At 44.3% G+C, this 20601-nt stretch overlaps 1 long non-coding RNA gene across 1 annotated transcript in view; it reads right to left on the reverse strand.

Moving 5' to 3' along the window:
• Window positions 1–11490, reverse strand: part of LOC137535739 (uncharacterized) — a 40131-nt gene extending 28641 nt beyond the window's left edge. Inside the window, exons 1-2 of the long non-coding RNA XR_011024468.1 lie at window positions 11429–11490; window positions 3802–3935 (exon numbers count right to left, since the gene is read on the reverse strand). This is a non-coding gene — a long non-coding RNA (uncharacterized lncRNA). The remainder of the gene's footprint in view (window positions 1–3801; window positions 3936–11428) is intronic.
• Between the last annotated feature and the right edge of the window lie 9111 nt (window positions 11491–20601).

The raw sequence follows: 20601 nt of genomic DNA on the forward strand, positions 1-20601 counted from the left end.
CCAAGTGCGACAGTTGTTGCACCCAGAATTGTTTGTGATGCACACCTGCGATAGACAATGAATACAGACATACAGATATTGAGGCCTAGGTATCAGTAATGGAAGGGTGCCAGGGTACCATGCTAGGAGGTTTTGCTGTGAAAGGGGCATACTGTTGGTGACAGGTTGGAGCCTAGAGGGAATCAGTCTTCAGTTAGCTGGGTCTTAAGAGAGAGAAAACTGTAAATCAGTGAAGTATGAGCTGCAATTAATGGAGGTCAATGAGATGCAAATAATTTTGGGCTGATGCAGCATTATGCAAATGTTGTATGCAAATGTATGCAGCTTAAAAAATGAATCAATCAAATCTAGGCACCTCCTCCCTCTTTATTGAATTCTTTCCCTCTGTGTGGAGGGATGCTGGTCCCCTGTGGCTCAGCCACAGCCAGTTCCAGACATTTTGATTAGAGAGTGAACACACCTAGTACTTCACCATTATGTTACCCTTGTGGAGATGGGTTTGTGATTCTCCACCTACCTGATGTGGTTGGTTACCCATCCGTGCAACCCGCCTTTGTGAGTGAATGTCCCAATAGTTTGACGTTGAACATTACAATTTTGCATCATAATTGCAAATTTTACTGCCAAATAACCAATTTACAATCTCATCATTCCTCTGTTACATGTTACAGGGCTAATGGTAGAACTCAAACAATTCCAGAGAAGCCTCATTGGGCATTATGCACAAAATCCTAGTACTTTTGCCATGCAGAGACATCTCGCAGGAATGTTACCCTTTCTATCGGCATTGAGAACTGGGAATTACACTATTAGCATAACCCAAGTTAGCATGACCATTGCTATGGTAACGGGCATTGCCATTAGTAGCGCGCGTTACCTTATTGCTTGTGCACAGCAATATTACCACGATTACATGCATCAGGCTCTTTGCGGCTTATTTGACTAGAAAGAAGCATGCATGTTTTTATAAACTAATACCTCCAACTTTTAATTAGCTTTAGAGACATTAGATTTATTTTAGACTGAGCATCTGGAGTGTAGTGAGTCTCTTTTGCTGTTTGGTATTTGGCCACACCTACTTTAGCACCTTCAAATTTACCTAATCTTATTTAACTCAACCTAACTGGGAGATGGGCATGGACTTTACAATGCCTATGTAAAAGGTTAAATCTGGTGCTGTCTACCTTGTTCCTCTAATTATTGTCCTTTGTAAGCAGTAATACAACTTTATGCTCTTGCGCATAAAGTGTGAGTAAAGTATATGTTTGCTCCCTTGGGGCCTCCTTTTTAATGCAATATCCTGCCCCATGAGAGAAACTTCAAAATATGTGTTCCGAATCTTTGAACAGGTTGATGCACAGCATGCTTGCTTGAGGCATTATGCATGGTACTGGGCTAGTGTAAAGCCTGGTACACACATCAAACTTTGTTTGGCCAATGACTTGTCAATTTTAGCATCTCCATGTAGAATGAAGGCCAATAGATTTTGAATACTATGAAGAATTTATAGTTCATGAAAAGCATTAAGGAATGTTTGAAATGCATTTATATACACCTAGAGCACGCCTAGTCCTAACAAATATGCATGTATGAGGGGTCCTTGGCATAATATTACCAGCAGTAGAGGGTACTTTGTGTGAGTATGTGTGTGAATATGAAAAGGGTTAATCACTACTGCTGATTAATTTAACTTTTTAAAGAGGAACTGCAGTGAAAATAACATAATGAGCAAAACTGCTTAGTTTTTTTAAAAATATTAATTTATAAATGATCTACCGGTAGTCAGTGTTTGACCAATGTATAATCTTGGAGCTAGTCTGCAGCTGAGCCTTTTGGGTGTTTTTCCTTGAGCTTCACAGAGCTAAACCCATACCTTGTTATGTTAAAGAGAAACTCTGACCAAAAATTGAACTTTATCCCAATCAGTAGCTGATACCCCCTTTTACATGAGAAATATATTACTTTTCACAAACAGACCACCAGGGGGCGCTGTATGACTGATATTGTGGTGAAACCCCTCCCACAAGAAGCTCTGAGTACCGAGGTACTTTTGGCAGTTTCCTGTCTGTGAACCCTGTTACATTGTGGGAAATAGCTGTTTACAGCTGTTTCCAACTGCCAAAACAGCAAGCAGCAGCTACATCACTTGCCAGCAGTAACAATGTCACCAGGTAACACATGTCAGAATATAAATCAGGGATTTAAAATATTTTACAATGGGCAAACACTGACTAAATCATTTATACATAATAATTGTAAAAATGAAGCACTTTTTCTATTACATTATTTTCACTGGAGTTCCCCTTTAATCTCCTAGACACATTTAAAGCTCCACAGTTTGCCCATGCCTTGACATAATTCAACTTTCAGTTGTCAACAATGCCAGACCGAATCCGTCCATATTTACCACTGCTTGCAGACATGGCTGGATTTCAGGCAAGGCCACATAGGCCATGGCCTAGGGCACCAGGAAAGCGAAGGGCGGGTTGTCGGGCAGCAGGGTGGCGGAAGAAGTTAGCCTGCCAAACATTCATCCTGCTACACAGTGATTACACATAGTGGTGGGGGGCTACAGCTGGATCTGGCACTTGGGGGATGAAGGGGCAGGGAACGGGCACTTACAGTGATCTCTGAGCTGCCTATCAATCACCAAATGTGCTGCTCGCCAAGGAGTTTACAATCTAATCTGTGCCATCATGTCGCTAACTGTTCACGGAGGAGCCTACAATCTAATCCCTGGTTTGTTGTGGGGGAGTTTAGGAATAGGATGCTGTCTGGGGGGAGCTGGTGATAGTGGGCCTTGGGCGGTAAAAAGTATAAATCTGGCCCTGCTTGCAGATTAGGTGCATTAAAAAATGTAGAAAGAAATGTTTGTGGTCTTTTTATAAAGGTTGCAGTAAAAATAGCATTGTTTCTAAACAAAATATCAGCTGATCAGCATATTTTTTTTAAATGAAAACCAGCCTAAATAATTTCATCTTTTCTAATGGATTGACTGTTTCACATGATTTAAACTTTTGCTCCAAATTATTGCCAATAAGTCACGATCTCCAAATTCAAGAATCACCAAATAGCGGTCGCCACTTTGAAAGTGAATAGCGCTATCGGTTTTAATAGAGCAAAGTAGTTAGAGAGCATCTGTATTGAAAATTACGTATAACATAAAATTACTTAAAGGAATACTGTAGGGGGTCGGGGGAAAATGAGTTAAAGTTACCCGGGGCTTCTAACGGTTCCCCACAGACATCCTGTGCCCGCGCAGCCACTCACCGATGCTCCGGCCCCGCCTCCTGTTCACTTCTGGAATTTCAAACTTTAAAGTCTGAAAACTACTGCGCCTGTGTTGCCATGTCCTCGATCCCGCTGATGTCATCAAGAGCGCACAGCGCAGGCCCAGTATGGTCTGTGTCTGCGCAGTACGCTCCTGGTGACATCAGGGGGAGCGAGGACACGGGCGTGCAGGCGCAGTGGTTTTCTGACTTTAAAGTCAGAAATTCCAGAAGTGAACTGGAGGCGGGGCCGGAGCACCGGTGAGTGGCTGCGCCAACACAGGATGTCTGCGGGGGACCATTAGAAGCCCCGGGTAAGTTTAGCTCATTTTCCCCCGACCCCCTACAGTATCCCTTTAAGTTTTTACAATATTCCTTTAGAAATTACTTAGTCTTTGGCCATTGTAAAATCTTTCCTCACCCCCATTTACATTCTGAAATGTATCACAGTTGGCGCCATCTATCGTCCTGTCAGATGCATCTCTGCAGAATGTTTGTTAATGGAGAGTTTAAAAGCTAGTAAAAATAATACCTGATCTGCCAGAATGCTCTGGGAGGAGATTTCTGTGTATCTAAATAGCCTAGGCTAAACATCACTGGGAGGGTGGGGCTTCATATCGATATCCAGCAATATTTAGATATAGGAAGAATTCCTGATGGTAAAACCTGGAAAATAAAAGTAAAAGTGAGTATCCTGACTTACTTAGTGCATTCTACTACATGTCACCATGGTGCCTCTTTCAGAACCCCATCTGTAGGTTGACAAGTCATAGCTGACAGATACTTTGTAAATGTATTACAAAAGCTAGCTTTATGGCCGTAGTAAGCATCATGGATCATGAAGTGTAATGATGACAAAGTGCATTATAACAGATCTCTTCTGCTGTCAGGAATTAAAGTGTTAAGATTATGCATGCCTTATTTGATTTCCAGGATTAAAATGGCATCATCATCTTTCAGCACCTCCTGACATTACATTTCGGTTTACAAGGCTCAGTCTGTAACAGATCAATTAAAGCAGCAACAGCAGACTTTAATCCTGACATTAACAGTTAATTTAACATTTTATACGAAAATGAAATTGGGTAATATAAAAGCCCGGGTGTGTACATACTGTGTGCACTGTCCAAGCTTGAATTCAAATGAAATATAATTACATGACCATGGGTGAGAAGTTAAAGCTCCTTTGTTGTAATTGTAGATTTTTTTGGGCTCAAAAGAAGCAAGATTAGTATTTAATTTTCTTGTCTCATAAAAAAAGAGAGAAAGAAAATAAAACACAGGTCAAGCATGACAAATATCAAAATAAAGGGAGCCAAGAAGGGTCAAAAAGCTAATTGCAAAAGGTTTCACTTATACTGGATGAGTTGGTTATTCGGCTGTACTTTAGTTATCAAGTTTAAATAGTTCCTAAAACTTGAAGCAGCAGCAGTGGCGTAACTACAATTCAAAAGGTCCCCCAGCAAAACTTTCATGCCCCCCCCCCATGTTCCCTTGCCTCCCCTTGGTGTCCCTTATGTCATTGAAGACCATCTCACAAGGATCATAAAACATCATGATCTTCACACTCATAACAAGTATAGCCACAGAAATACCTGATTTGAAGTATAGTCTCCTGTATCGGAGGAAGGGGAGGTTAGTAGTTGGGTCCCAACAGCTCTTGGCCCCACTGTGATCAGAGAGGCTGCTCCCCTCTATTTATGCCCCTTAGCAGCAGTTATTACCCTCACCACCCTGATTGGTATCAGTCTTTTTTATTAGCTTAGAAAGGACTAGGTAGGTTAGGGTTAGGAGCCTCAGAGTTAAACCACACCTGAAGGGAGAGGAATATGGAGGCTTACAGATTTATTTTATTATTATTTAGTATTTATTTATATAGTGCCCACATCTTCCACAGCGCTGTACATTATAGTATACAGTCTTGTTGCTAACTGTCCCTCAGGATAGTTCATGTAACGATTGTGGAATTCTCTCCGTGATCAGCGCACAAGACGTGCGCTGACACTACGGAAATCCTCCACAAGAGTATGATTTGCAGGAACCCAGCAAAAGGTGCAATGCACCTGTAGAGGGAAATTCCTGTCGACAGTGGGAGCTGTGGAGTGCAGAGTAATGGCTCCTCTGCCCTGCCACACACGCCAGACAGGAATTGTTTGAAGGGAAGAAACGCAGGGCAACATAGCCCTGAAAGAGAGAGAGCAAAGCGACAGAGGGTATGTGTGTGCACCAATCTAGCCGCCACCTGCGACGGCAGACACACAACAAGGAAACCGAGTGAGAACGCAATCGCCTGAGAAGCGAATGAGAATGAGCAAAGGGACAGATTGTATGTGTGTGCACCAAACTAGTCGCCAACCCGCGACGGTGCATACACAACAGCAGATATGAAGTAGGAACGCAATCGCGGGAGAGGCGATTGCCAGAGGTGACACAAGGCTACAGCAAGGCAGAGCACGAGAGTAGCAAAGGCACAGCAAATCATACAATGAGGAGATAAGGAAAATAACAAACGCTAACTAAACGCGAACACCGCACTCATTCGCAACAGTGCACGCGTTTATGCGCGGACCCCGCGTGATAAGCACAACAGGGACAAGCATGCCTAACTAACCCCCGACAGACAAACATGAAACAGAGGACGCGAGCGCTTGCTTAACGGTTACCTCACCGAGCTTCCAGTAAGCGTTCGTAGCAGACAAGACAGATACACGGAAACTGGAAAACGTAAGAGATACGATCCACTGCTCTTTCCGAGTGCGATCCAAGTAAGGCAACAACAGAACAGAAGGGCCTACCAGCAACAACCACTACTCTGGTTAGCACCCCACAGACAGATAGAACAGGCAATACAAATAATGCAATCCTAACTGCACTAGGGAAACCTGCCTAGTGCTGTCCCAGGAATTACTCTAGGCTAATCTTTAAACAAAGAGCAAGGCTGACACTCCAGGCGAGTGTTACACAGGAACTAACTCTTATGACCAGCCACTTACTGTGGGAAACATAGCTCTTTATAGAGCAAGCCCACAAAGGATGTGGCTAGGCAATCTGCATGACAAACGTATGCAAATTCCTCAGCAGAAAGCTGCACAACTGACAAAAGGTCTCTCTTCCAGAGACCTGCAGCATGCAGACCTGAACAGTGGTCAAAAGGCTGCCTGCCTGCGCAGGTAGCCCAGCGGATCCTCACAGTTCACAATCTAATCCTTACATACTGTAGTTTAGGGCAGATCCAGGGGGGAAGCCAATTAACGTATTTGTATGTTTTTGGGGTGTGGGAGAAAACCGGAGTGCCTGGAGGAAACCCACAGAGGGGAGAACATAAAAACTCCATGCAGATAGTACCCTGGCTGGGATTCGAACCGGGGACCCAGCGCTGCAGGTTAATGTGCATACACACCTCAGTGTTGTCCATCAGGATTGTGCTCATTTTTACATCGCCATTTACATTTTATGGTGGTGACATTGCATACAACAAGCACAATACAGACATGTTGTTTGGGTACGGCTGAGTGGCATGCACTGTTTCTATGGAGGAAAGTGGAGGGACAATGGAGTAGGCGCATGATGGAGTTGCTTCCTGTGGGTGGGGTGAGCATGAAAACAATACACTTGCTCATTGGTGTTGTGTAGAGATCCAATAGATTCTCAGCTGAGATGGCCCTAAGCAGCTGCAATCTGTCTATTGAGTCTACACGGCTTTAGGCACTAGGGGCCTGATGCATGTGACGTAACAGCGGTAATATTGCCGTGCACACACAGCGCATGGGAATATTACCCTTACTTCTGCCAGTGAATACGAGTTATGCTATTAGCGCAATCTGCGCTAACCTAGCAGAGCAACCATTGCTACGGTAATGTGCTTAACTAATGAGCGCTACCATTAGTAACACTTGTTACTGTTGTAACGGTCGGGCTAGTCAAGTACCGCAGGTTGCACCAATAGCGTAACTATCAGTGTTTACTAGCAGAAGTAAATGTTAATATTGCCATGCGCTATCTGTGCATGGCAATATTACCGCTGTTACATGCGTAAAGCCCATGGTCACATTAGTGTGAGGCCAGGATTATCTGCTAGAATCAGGAACACTAGGATGTTCTGGATTAGAATATATATTAAAACACAGGCTAAGTAAATAAATCACTCCAAGTTTATAGGTTAGATTTAGGATTAGGGGAAAAGTTACGCTGGGATAATGGGTGAAACAACTGTATAAAGCAGCTGTTGACTCCTCTGCTTACCTTGCATCTGTGAATAACAGTTCTAGCAGCTTCCCTGTTTACTGGAAGTTAGTGTCTTTGGAATAAAGCATTGGATTTTAAATTGGATGTGCTCTGATTCACCCCGTCTTGTTGTGGATTAGCTACTTAACTGCAGACTTACAGCCCCAGTTCAGATACTGTTTTTTTATTGCATTAAATAGAACATTATTTTAAGTTAACCATGCATGAAACATGTTGTAAATAATATATATATTATTTACAACATGTTCTCAGGGTGGTCTGTATGGCTGATTTTGTGGTGAAACCGCTCCCACAGTGTGATGTCATGACCATGGTCATTACAGTGTGCTGTTCGTGAACCTTGTTACATTGTGGGAAATAACAGCTTTTTCCAACCGCCAAGCAAGCAATATCTGTGCATAGAATTCTCAGAAACGAACATTCTGTAAAGATCACCCGGCAAAACTAAAGATGTTGCCACCAGTGATACATTTCAGAAATTAAACCAGGGAGAAGAAATATTGTAGAATGGGCAAATAATGACTAAATCATCTATAAATGAATATTGTGAAAATAAGCAATTTTAGTTATATTTTCACTACAGTTCCTCTTTAAATGTAGATGATGTTCAATGTTCACACCTCTTCCCTTGCCTCCCCTTGGTGCCCTTCATGGCCTTGGGGCCCATCTCACAAGGGTCGTAATACAAGTGAGGCCATCATGGTCTTCACACACATAACAAGTATAGTCACAGAAACACCTGATCTGAAGTATTGTCTCCTGTATTGGAGGAAGGGAAGGTTAGAAGTTGAGACCCAAAATAGCCCTGAGATAGTTACGCCCCTGGGTGGGCACCAGGATGGTTTAGGAAACCTCGGGACTATCCTTTGTAAACTATGTAAAGCCCAGTAAACTTACAATACAATACTTACAATAAGGGTTACAATCAGGGTTAGGTATTTGGGGGAAAAGTTTAAACTTATGCTGGGAATAAACGGTTCATTTTGTTGCTGATTAGATGGTTCGATAGATAATTTCCAACATGCCCGATCTCCCTTTCGATTATTTTGCCACTCGATCTCTGATAGAAGTGAATGGAAAAAGATAAGGAAAAAAGAGGAAGATAAGAATCGATAGCTGAATTCAAGCGGCAAAAACGATCGAGAGCAGAAACGCACGGCAGAAATGAACCGTGTATTCCCAGCATTAGGCCCCACCAGCCTAGCCATAAAATGAACAGACCTGCATCTTTCCCTTGGTGACAGTCAGAGTCCACTAGCCCAAACTGGCAACTGTGACACCCATCACATCGAAAAGATGAACCAAAGTAAACATCTACTGAAATCTTTTATTATCAAAATATAATTATTATTATTATTATTATTTAGTATTTATATAGCGCCGACATATTACGCAGCGCTGTACAGTGTATATATATATATATATCTCGTCACTAACTGTCCCTCAAAGGAGCTCACAATCTAATCCCTACCATTGCCATATGTCTATATTATGTAATGTAAGTACTGTAGTCTAGGGCCAATTTTAGGGGTAGCCAATTAACTTATCCGTATGTTTTTGGAATGTGGGAGGAAACCGGAGTGCCCGGAGGAAACCCACGCAGACACGGAGAGAACATACAAACTCTTTGCAGATAGTGCCCTGGCTGGGATTCGAACCAGGGACCCAGCGCTGCAAGGCGAGAGAGCTAACCAGTACGCCACCGTGCTGCCCCGGCTTGATTCATTAAAGGACAACCAAGGTGACATGTGACATGATAAGATAGACATGTGTCTGTACAGTGCCAAGCACACAAATAACTAGGCTGTGTTCCTTCTTCTTTTACTGCCTGAAACAGTTAAACATCTGGTATGCAAGTGACAATTTCTGTCCGGGTCGGACTGGGTCAGACTATAGCAAAACCCTCATTGATAAGTAATTACAGCCATAAAACACTTTACTGTCAGTAAATGGCTTCTGAAAGTAGAAAAGAGATAAAAAGGGTCAATAATTCATAGATTTGAGCTGTGGCATACTTCAATCAAGAAGTCATTGAACGGAGACAATGAAACAGTAAAAACTTAAAAACTCCATTTAAATATAAAATAAAATTGTGGGATAGCTAAAAAAGTAATTTTTAGGAGAAGGAGGATACATACAATTATTTTTTTCAGCAGTTTATTTTCACCTCGGATGTCCTTTAACCCCCTGGCGGTATTCCCTAGCTGAGCTCAGGCTGAATCAGAGGAGCTAGAAGCAGTTAGCTTGAGCTCAACTTGGGCTAGCTGAAACCTCCGTTCCTATTGATTTCCCAGATCCCGCGCGCAATAAGGCTTCTCTCCCTGGCTGCCGGGATCCCCTTTATCTTGCGTTATGTCAGGCGGCGTGATGTCATGGGGGGTGGGGGAGGCGGCACCAGATTTTAAAGTGGACCTGAACTTTTGCACAGGGCAGAAGGAAAACACAGAGAAATGCGCCCTCTATGTACAGTATATAGAGAGTTTAGCCTGCCTAATCCCCCATCTGGACCCCTCGATCTGCACAGGAGAGAAGAAAAGAGAGAAATACAGCCTGCATGTATTTTGAGAGTTTAGCCTGTGTATGATCCCCCCATCTGGACTCGATCTGCTGCACAGGACAGGAGGTAAACGAAGACAGAAATGCAGCCCGCATGTATTTTGAGAATTGAACCTGTCTAATCCCCCCTCTGCAGTCTGCACCCAATCTCAGGCACAGCACAGAAGGTAAACAGAGAGAAATGCAGCCCGCATGCATGTCAAGAGTTTAGCCTGTCCAATTCCTCCTCATTTGTCTGTAATCACAAGTTGTAATTTGATCTCTCCCCTGTGTCACCTGACTATCATGCCAGAGATGGCAGATAAGCTCATTTGAAAGCACAGGATGTTAAAAATATAGCCATTTGGTTCCTAACTGCTTCTGAGCTAAGTGCTGTTACCGATTTTTGCTTGGACTTTGACTACTCTCTGCCTGCAGCCTGTGCCAACCTCTGCCTGATTTTGACTACTTTCTGCCTGCCGCTTAAGACTGATAGCAAAGGGAATAAAGTCCAAAGCGAATCACGCTTCTACTTCCCCGATTGTGATGTCACCCTCTGTGCCATTCCCTGTTTCTAAATATACCACACGCTGGAGGTGTATTAGGTATATGTGTACATACTGTATAGTCTGGTGCCTTATTTGTACTACTTTTTAAGTTTATTTATAAATGTAATTATTTCAACAACTTTGTGTTCCAGTCTTTTATTTATACGCAGGATGTCTACCAGGCCTTTATTCTGATATATTTTGGTGAGTTAAGATTTAAAGAGAACCCGAGGTGGATCATCGGGGGGCAGATGGGAAACAGAGGCATGTTCTGTGCCAGATGACATGGCTCTGTATCCCCCAACCGCCACTCTCTGACCCCCCCCCCCCCCACCACCACCACCACCACCGCGCAATAGCCCCTCAAGTTTAAATTCATACTAGACCTAAGGCCCGTTACAATAACGGGCACTAGGCCTCTGAACTCACAACCCACCTCCCCTCCCGCCGCATCAGCTTGCGCACACGGCCGTGGCACATACCTGCGTGCGCACACACCTGCCCCCCTGGCCCTGTCCTCCTGCTGTCCTAACGGCTACCCGCGTGCCGCACATGTGTGGTGGGGCAAAAACTGTACAGTGCCAAACACACACTGTCTGACACGGGGACACAAGAGGATGCAGGGACACAGGGTTTTTTATTGCATAGGATATGTCAGCCTCAGACCTCATCATCATGGATGATAAATGAAAAACTATGTTTTATACATTGGATGGCAATGCAAATACAATGAAATAAAGTTGCTGCAGATTTTCCTTGCCCTAATTCTAATCTGCATGCAGTTTGTGAGAAATGTGAATGGAAAAACTTGGAAAAACTAGAACCTTTTACCATTTCTGATTACCATTTCCCTTGTTGCTGTACCTCATGCAACACCTCCCCCATCACATGAGCCATGTCATAGGAAATGATGACATCCTGCTTCCTGTTTCCACACTAGTGAGCTACTGCACATATCTAGTGGTGTGACTGAGGAGAAAAAAGACCACACTGCAGCTATTGTTAGTTAATAGGGGGCTTTACACTGATAAAACACAGGGTAGCATCATTGCTCCCAACTGTCCCTCTTTCAAAGGGACAGTCCCACTTTGGGAACCAAATTCCCCTGTCCACCTTTGTTCCCCATTTGTCCCTCTTTAGAGATTGATGTACAGATCTGTGTAAATATATATATTTTTCGGTTCTTTTCCATTAGCCGGGCGCAACCACTAGGTGGCGATAAAACTCCAGCAGAGTTACATCTTTCCCTACTATCCATGGCGGCCTGGAGGGGGAATAGTAATTAACGCCACCTGGTGGTTGCGCCCGGCTAACGGAATAGTACCTATTTTTCTCCTAATATGTTTAACTGACTCTAAACTTTATCTATTCAATTGATATATTTCTTATTGTTAAATTGAAGAAAAAATAATGATGATAAAGAGGACCAGTGTGGTCTGAATGATAAAACTACATCTTTTGATACTGAATTCTTTGTGATGTGCATGGCTAGGAGTGTGGTCGGGGGCGTGGTTAGAGGTGTGGAAGGGGCATGTCTTAAAGTATCCCTCTTTCTTATCTCAAAAAGTTGGCAAGTATGTAGCATGACCACTGTATAACAAATCTAGGTACTTATCCATTAGCCGGGTGCATGCGGCTAACGGTCGTTCGTCGTTCGTCGCAAGCAAACAAGCAGGATTCTCTGCCGTGGGGAACCGACTCTGGGGGGACACGCATGTCCGCGCAGGCTGCCAGCATTGTATAGAAGCGAGAGGGCAAAGGGGGAGAAGAACAACAGACGAAGGCGGCGGCATTCATTTTAATTAATGCCGCCGCCTTCATTTTAATTCCATTAAGTGACAGTTCCGGCCACTTCAAACACAAACTATTAGTTGACATTAAACACTGTATTACGTTCCGTAGAAATGTAATTAGCGCCACCTGCGGCGGTTCCATTCGCACACTACTACGTGAAGTAAGTATGAATGAAATTAGCAACAACAGCGCCACCTGCCGGATGCGCCCGGCTAACGGATAAGTACCCCAATCTACAATGCAACATAGCATTGCAGTAGTGCTTCTGAGTGTCCTCACACACGATCAAGGCAAGATGGCCTGTATAAGCAAAGCTCAGGATTCATAGACCTAAGGCGGCCCTGTTTAAGGGCTTGTTCACACTGCAGGTGTTTTCAGCTTTTTTTTCTCCCGCCTGTGGTTTTTAAAAACGCCCCCCCCCCCCCCCCCACCCCGACCGCATGGCCAATGAATGTCTATGAAAAGGTTCATATCAGCGCGGGTCTTGCGCTGTGTGGCTAGGAAAGTGGTGCATGTTCCATTTTCGGGGCAAATCCGCCTCACTGAAAAGTATAGGAAAATTGGTGACCGCGTATAAAAATACGCATTAAGGTGATTGCGCTCGCGTTGTAATGAATAAATACATGGGGCTTAATTCACAAAGTGGCGCTAAGTCTTAGCTGTGAATAGCCACTTTGTGCCCCATAAGTAGCATTGCAGGCTACATCGCGCACAGGACTCCACACAGTGCGCGCAGTGCGGCAGCCTATGGTTAGTGCGTGATGCGACAATAACGTCGCACCCTCTGCCCTTTAAATGTTGCACCAGGTGCGACAAAAATGGCACATCGGGTGGCCGCCGCTTTGGTGCCACCCGATGCCCCATAAAGGGCAGCGGGTGCGATGTCATCGTCACATCGCGCACTAACCATAGGCTGCCACGCTGCGCGCAATGTGTGGGGTCCTATGGGCGCAAACCACCTAACGCTGTGGTTTGCACCCACTATCTATTAGGGCTCACTAACCGGCTTAGCGCCGGTTAGTGAATAAAGTCCATTGTATTTATTCTTTTCCAGGTCAAAGAGATCTCTTCCTGACTTGCGTCAGGGAGTGAATTACAAAACCGCTCAGAAAAAACCGCTAAGCCGCGAGAATCGGAAAAAAAATGCGTCAAAAAACGCCCAACGCGGACGGACACGCAAACTGAACACAATGTGAACAAGGCCTCATAGAGTAATACAACATGCAATGCCTAGGAGCAAAGTCAAATTGCTCATATAACTTACAAAACTTTTGTGCTTTTGCAAAGATAGGAAGAATACAAAATGCTACCACTATGCATTGCAATTTTGCAAATAGACTTAATAATTTGCAGTAAATAAGCATGTGTTTTACTGGTGTAGTGCTGTATATAGAGTGTCATTCTACGGTGAGTCCCTTGTGTCACGAATACTTTCTTACTTCATAAGGCTTTACAAGCCTTTTTGTTTTATTTGTGAAGCTGCACAAGAGTCTGCTAGCGAAATGCAACAACTTTGTTGGAACCAGAACGGAAAAGATGTCAGAAGCCACAGAAGAGCAAAAGTGTGCTTTACAAAATATATAAGTCACATTTATAAATGGCCAGCCTGGAGTCTGGGGGCCAGCAGTCATAAATCTGCCCAGTGTCAGCAGTCCAGTCACTGGTACTTGAGGAACACTATTCCTACACTATCCATTTTTTAACAGGTAGTACAGAAGGAAAACTGATGTGCTGTGAAAGTGGAGCAGAATGAATGGCAAACTTATACAAGGAAAGAAAAAGCCTTTTGCTGTGGAACAAAAAAAAAACATCATGCCCTGTGTGGCCAGAAAACAATTGTTGGGAGATGTTATCCAGTGTGTGCATTATGGAATAAAGCAGACTAGCCAACCCGCGGCGTATCATACGCCGCATAAGGGGGTAGCAGGCAGGATGGGGGTATTGGTCACAGCGGCTCCCCCTCCATCTTAAGTTGAGCAGCAGCCGCCGCTCTCTTCTTCTTCTATCTATCTTCTATCTATCTATAGAAGTAGTGCCCTACCACCAGGGCCGGTCCTAGACTTTTTGCCGCCACCCCCCCCCCCCGCCCCAGCCATGGGTGGGGGCCCCGAGCTAGAGGGGGTAGCAGGCAGGAAGGGGGTATTGGTCACAGTGGCGGGGAGGGGGGTCGGAGTCCCCCATCTGTGCTCCCCCTCAAGCTTAAGTTTAACAGCAGCCGCTGCTATTAGTAAGAGGCATTGGGCGGGGATGACTGACCTCTTCCGCGTTCCAGCGTGCATTCCACTGTCGTCACTTCCTGCAAGTAGCAAGGAAGAGACTTGGGGCTTGGTTCACTAACCGGCACTAAGCCGGTTAGTGAGCCCTAATAGATAGTGGGCGCAAACCACAGCGTTAGGTGGTTTGCGCCCATAGGACCCCACACAGTGCGTGCAGCGCGGCTTCCTATGGTTAGTGCGCGATGCGACGATAACGTCGCACCCGCTGCTCTTTAAGGTGCGACGAAAACGGCGCATCGGGGGGCACCAAAGCAGCGGTCACCCGATGCGCTGTTTTTGTTTAAAGGGCAGCGGTTGCGACTCGCATAACCATAGGCAGCCGCACTGTGTGGGGTCCTGTGCGGGATGTAGCTTTGCGGGCTATTAGTGGCCACAAAGCTACTTATGGGGCACTAAGTGGCTATTCACAGCGGCGCTAAGACTTAGCGCCGCTTTGTGAATCAAGCCCTTGGTGTGTGGAGTGAGCTACTACTTCTTAATTTCAACTTCTTAATAACAATCTCATTGCATGATTTTTCCCAATTGTGAGAGATTACCACTTACCACGCTATGGGCTTGATTCACTAAGACAAATAGCATGCCTTATCGGAGTTAACACTCCTTATCAGAGATAACACACATTATCAAAGTTAACAGGCCTTATCAAAGTTAACACGCCTTATTAGAGTAGCATAGTGACCGCTACGAATCAGCACGGGCTCAGGGCAGGAAGAGTGGAGCGCTCCTCATTGCCAGTTAGCAGGCATAAGTTCGTAACGCTCGCTATGCTACTCTAATAAGTTGTGTTAACTTTCATAAGGCATGTTATCGCTGATAAGGAGTGTTGTTAACTCGGATAAGGGATGCTATTTGTCTTAGTGAATCAAGCCCTATTAGTATTGCAACTTTCATGCTAAACATGTTACGCTGCGATACGATTGCAATGGTGGTGAAAAGTCATGTCTCATGTTAGACGGGTGATGCAATATATGCAGTGAAGCATACAGTGCATTGAAAGTATGCTTCACTACCACTGTAAATGCATATGTTGTCCTGTAAACACACAGCATGCTGTGCGTTACTCTGATGGAACCTTCAGCACCGCCCCACTGATGTGCTAATGTTCCCATACCATAGAACTATGATTGCATTGCGTTGTGATTATATTGTCCGTTGCAATGAACAGGGGCGTAACAAGGTCCCACCGGGCCCCCCTGCAGAAATACTGAGTGCCCCCCCGGGGCCCACTTGGGGCCCTTTTGGGGGGCTGGAGGGGTCGCAGCAAAAGGGAAAGCCATGCTGCACTTCGGCAGGGAGGGGGACTTCCTGTTTATACAGGAAGTCATGTCAGACACTAGAGTGAGGAACGTCCACGCTGGAGTGCACGGAAGGTATGTATCTGCCGCTGCCCGCTGCTGCACACACAAACTATTCAACGCTGGAGGGGAGCGCAGAGGGGAGAGCCCGAGGTGAGGGCTTTCCCCTCATGCTGCTACCCCTCCAGCCCCCAAAATGGCCCCAAGCGGCGGGGGCAGGGGCTGCAGGCCCTATTGTTATGCCAGTGGCAATGAAACACAAGTGTGTAAATCAGTGTGCACGTTGCTGTGTCACCAGGTGAGTTAGGTGCCGGGTGGTGCCACTAGTAAAAATAATGGTAATTTAAATAACCAATATTTTGCTATACACTTACCCAGCACCCATCCTGACCCAAACCCTCCTTTTCTAGTGCCTAACATTAACCCCCCCTCTTAGTGAGTCCCCTTATCATAGGATAGTACACTCCTTAGATAAAGGTGCATAAACTGCAATAGCTGCAGGCAGCCTGTCATCCAAAACGATCATGAACAATTGTTTTTAGTTGTTATACACTACTATCTATACAGGGCTTGAGGTTGGGCTTCTTATGCTAAGCTCCACCCCTCCCTGTAGAAAACCACGCCCCCGAACAATGTCATGGTCAAGTGCCAGAGACTTTGCTCACCTTCGAGGTGCAGATTATCAACGGTATTGCTTTCCTAGCCATGCTTGAGATCTTATAGGTACAGCAACACAGTAAGCAGGAAAACACATTTCACATGGCAGAACCTCACTGCAGCATCCAATACAAGGGGGTCGATTCACTATAACAAATAGCGTGCCTTATCAGAGTTAACATGCCTTAGTAGAGTTAACAAACCTTATCAAAGTTATAGAGAACCCGAGGTGGGTTTTAAGAATGCTATTAGTACACAGAGGCTGGTTCTGCATACAAACACCACAGAGGCTGGTTCTGCATACAATCACCACAGAGGCTGGTTCTGCATACAATCACCAGCCTCTGTGTCTGTACTGTGCCCCCCCCCCCCCCCCCTGCGCTCTGCTGTCCCCCATAAATAACTGCCATACTAGCGATATTCAGCATGCCTTATCAGAGTTAGTGTGCCTTATCAGAGTAGCATAGCAAGCGCTACAAACGTATGCCTGCTAATTGGCAATGACGATAGCTCCACTCGTCCTGCCCGGAGCCCCTGTGGGTCTAATCACTTTAAAGGACATTATCCCCGCACTTTGATTGGCCCATTAGGCTCCCTGTCAAGTTTCCTGTCAAGTGACAAGCAGCCTTTTGGGCCAATCAAAGTGCAGGGATAATGTCCTTTAAAGTGGCTGGACCCGCAGGGGCTCAGGGCAGGACAATTGGAGCTCTCGTTATTTCTAATTAGCAGGCATAAGTTCCTAGTGTTCGCTATGCTACTCTGATAAGGCTCACTAACTCTGATAAGGCACGCTAAATCTGATAAGGCACGTCAACTCTAATAAGGCATGTTAACTTTGATAAGGCATGCTATTTGTTATAGTGGTCACTCTCTGTTAATGTTCTGTTGCCATGGTAGCCCTTAAATTTAATATGCAAATAATGACCCCATGGATCAATAACCAGGCACCCAAATCACAAAACCTGGACCATTCAGTTGGTGATATTTCTGTAGCATGAGGGCAGGAGGCATGGCTAAGCTTCTCACAACTAAGAAACTTGTGTTATCATTGTGAAAAATGTGCTGTATAACTCAGGGTTGCTCGTAAACTACGCCAGCGCGAATCTATGCGTCGTAGTACGCAACTACGCATCGTAGTTCGTAGGCGACGTAAGCATTTCCGCGTAGTCGTAGTCCCGCTATGCGAAGCTTCGCCCGCTACGCGTAGTTGACGTATGTATTGTGAAGTCAACTACGCGTGCGGTAACTGCATCTATATGGATCATTGCGCATGCGCAGAAATATTGTTGCCCTTTTATAGGCATACAATTCCGCATTGGAAGGTGGAATGTACGCTTATAATAGTTTGTATATGCACATAGGTAGCAGATTATTGCAGATATTTTTCCGCATAAGGGCATAAGCGGTCGCATCAACTATGCTTCACACTACGCGAAGCTTGCGTATTTTAACACGTAGTCTACGGAATGCAAACGTAGCGAAGTTTCTGATTTCGTAGCCATAGATTGTGAAGCATATTTGCATAATAATACGCGTACTTCCAGCGTAGCGAAGTTGGCTGACTACGACCATCCCTGGTATAACTCCCTAGAAGTTTGTTTTCAAATTTCCATTCTCTATTTATTCATTTATTATTTATATAGCGCTGACATTTTCCACAGCGCTGTAAATTGTCTTGTCGCTTAACTGTCCCTCTATGCTTACAAAGAGCATTAGCATTAGCATTGTTTTTCGAACCACAATAAAGTATACCTTAGTGCTAAAAATATGCAAAAAAGTGATGCCTACTGTGTGTGTGGGAAGTAGTGCAGTGGCATACCGCTCCTCCCTTGCTCTTGCGTCAGCCTCTGATTTACTGCAAAGCAGCCCATTCCGAAGTCCTGGTCGGCGCATGCGCAGTACTTTCTCATGGAGTAAGCGCGCATTCCAGCGGGAAGACGTACCAGGCATGCACGCACAATAGACTGGAGGTCACAAGGCGTCCAAGCAGATATACTGCACATGCGCAGCGTAGTATGCCCAGGTCAGAGGGCACCAACCCCGTCAACCAGGACTTCAGAACGGGCTGCTTTGCAGGAAAAGGGAAGCTGACACCGGGGCAAGGGAGGTGCGATAAGCCTCTGCACTACTCCTCACACACACAGTAGGCGTCGTTTTTGGCATATTTTTAGCACTAAGGTATCCTTTTAGCTTTATATAAGACAGTTTAATCATGTAAAAAATCTTTTTTTAATTATGAAGTTTTTCCAGGTGAATCGCATCCTTAAATTACCGTGATTTTAATTACAATTTATGTGAACACTTAATTGGAAGCAATGATGTTTATTTCTTGAATACACGTATAAACAGTTTTGCCTGTTTTTTTTTATATTAGAGCCAAACACCACCAACAAACATCGCTTGGAAGCAAAGTGGAAAACTGGGAATAAAAGAGGACAGAAGACAGAATATCATTAATTAAATGAGACTAATTAGCAAACCCAGAGCAGGTGCCGTGGATTGTGGCAAGTGACAGCAATGAGGCTCAGGGAATGACAGCATCACTGAATTTCAACACAAGTTTTTTTGTACAGTTTGTCATGCAAATCCTCCCTGGAAATGATTGGAGAAAATTCTCAATCCAAACTCCCTTAGGAAAGCCATCTATAATTTAAATTATGTCATCATTGTAATGCAACATCTTACAGTAATGTTTATCATAGGGGTGTTTTGTAGAGACTGTCAGGCAGCCATCCTCAGCGTTTATGACATGTAGACAAAGGCAGACATTAGCTGATAACCTTGTGTGCCTTTTTTTTTTGTCAAGACTGTCGCACTGTCAGTGTAGAGAAAATGTGTATCCTGAAGAGACTCTGTGGAGACAAAATGGGACAGAACACACAGGAACAGAATTAAACATGTAGAACAGAAAATACTATTTAGCCAGTGTCCTATTTTTTTTTTATTTTATTTTTTTTGTGTGTGTAGCAGATGTTTACGAGGGATGTTTTCTGTGTTTTTTTCAAATGTTTGCTATTTTTAAAGTGCAAATCCAATTGAAAAGATAGCAATAGCGTTGAAGCACAACTGATGTGAGAGGTATATGGAGGCTCCCATATTTTTTTCCTTATAAGCAATACCTGTTGCCTGGCAATCCTGCTGATCCTCTGCCTCTAATACTTTTAGCCATATGCATGTAGCAAATCAGGCGTTTCTGACATTGGGCTCTATTCACCAGGGATGAGCAGAAACTACGCCAGTGCGAATTTACGCATCATAGTTCGCATCTACGCATGGTAGTTCGTAGGTGAAGTTTCAAAACTACGCTTACGAATTTACGCGTAGTGAAGTACCGCTACGCTTAGCTTACGCCCACTATGTGTAGTTAACATGTGTATTGCGTAGTGAACTACGAATGCGTTACGTCTAATGTTCCGCGTGCGATTGTAAGCTTACAAATTTACACATTGGAAAGGGGAATGTACGCATAGAAGAGTTCCCGGTATAAGCAGTTAAAGAGGAATTAATGCGTAATCCGCATACAATACACTTCACACTACACGTAAATGCGTATTTTAACGCATAGTCTACAAAATGCCTACGAAGCGAATATTTGATTTTGAAGCCGTAGTTTGGCGAAGCGTAATTGCGAAAAACTACGCGTATTTCGAGCGTATCGAAGTTGGCTGACTATGACCATCCCTGCTATTCACAAAACTTCTCATGAATAACCAGTGCATAACCTATTTAATAAAAACATCCTTTCAGCACATTTTCAAGCAAAATAATCACTCAAAGTAAGTTGTTCCTGATTAACTTCAATTCAATATTACTTTTCTTACCTTAATTACTGTATATTATACTGTATTTTTGCTCTTTGGGAGCTTAAAAAAGTAACATAGATAAGGTGAGAACAGCAGAAAACAGGTGAAAAAGCTTTGAGAATCATGCCCATTATTGTCAAATCTTAGGCCCAGTGCACACCGAGCGGTTTTTGGAGCGA

Source organism: Hyperolius riggenbachi, chromosome 10 (assembly GCF_040937935.1).
Source record: "Hyperolius riggenbachi isolate aHypRig1 chromosome 10, aHypRig1.pri, whole genome shotgun sequence".
NCBI classification, from domain to species: Eukaryota; Metazoa; Chordata; class Amphibia; order Anura; family Hyperoliidae; genus Hyperolius; species Hyperolius riggenbachi.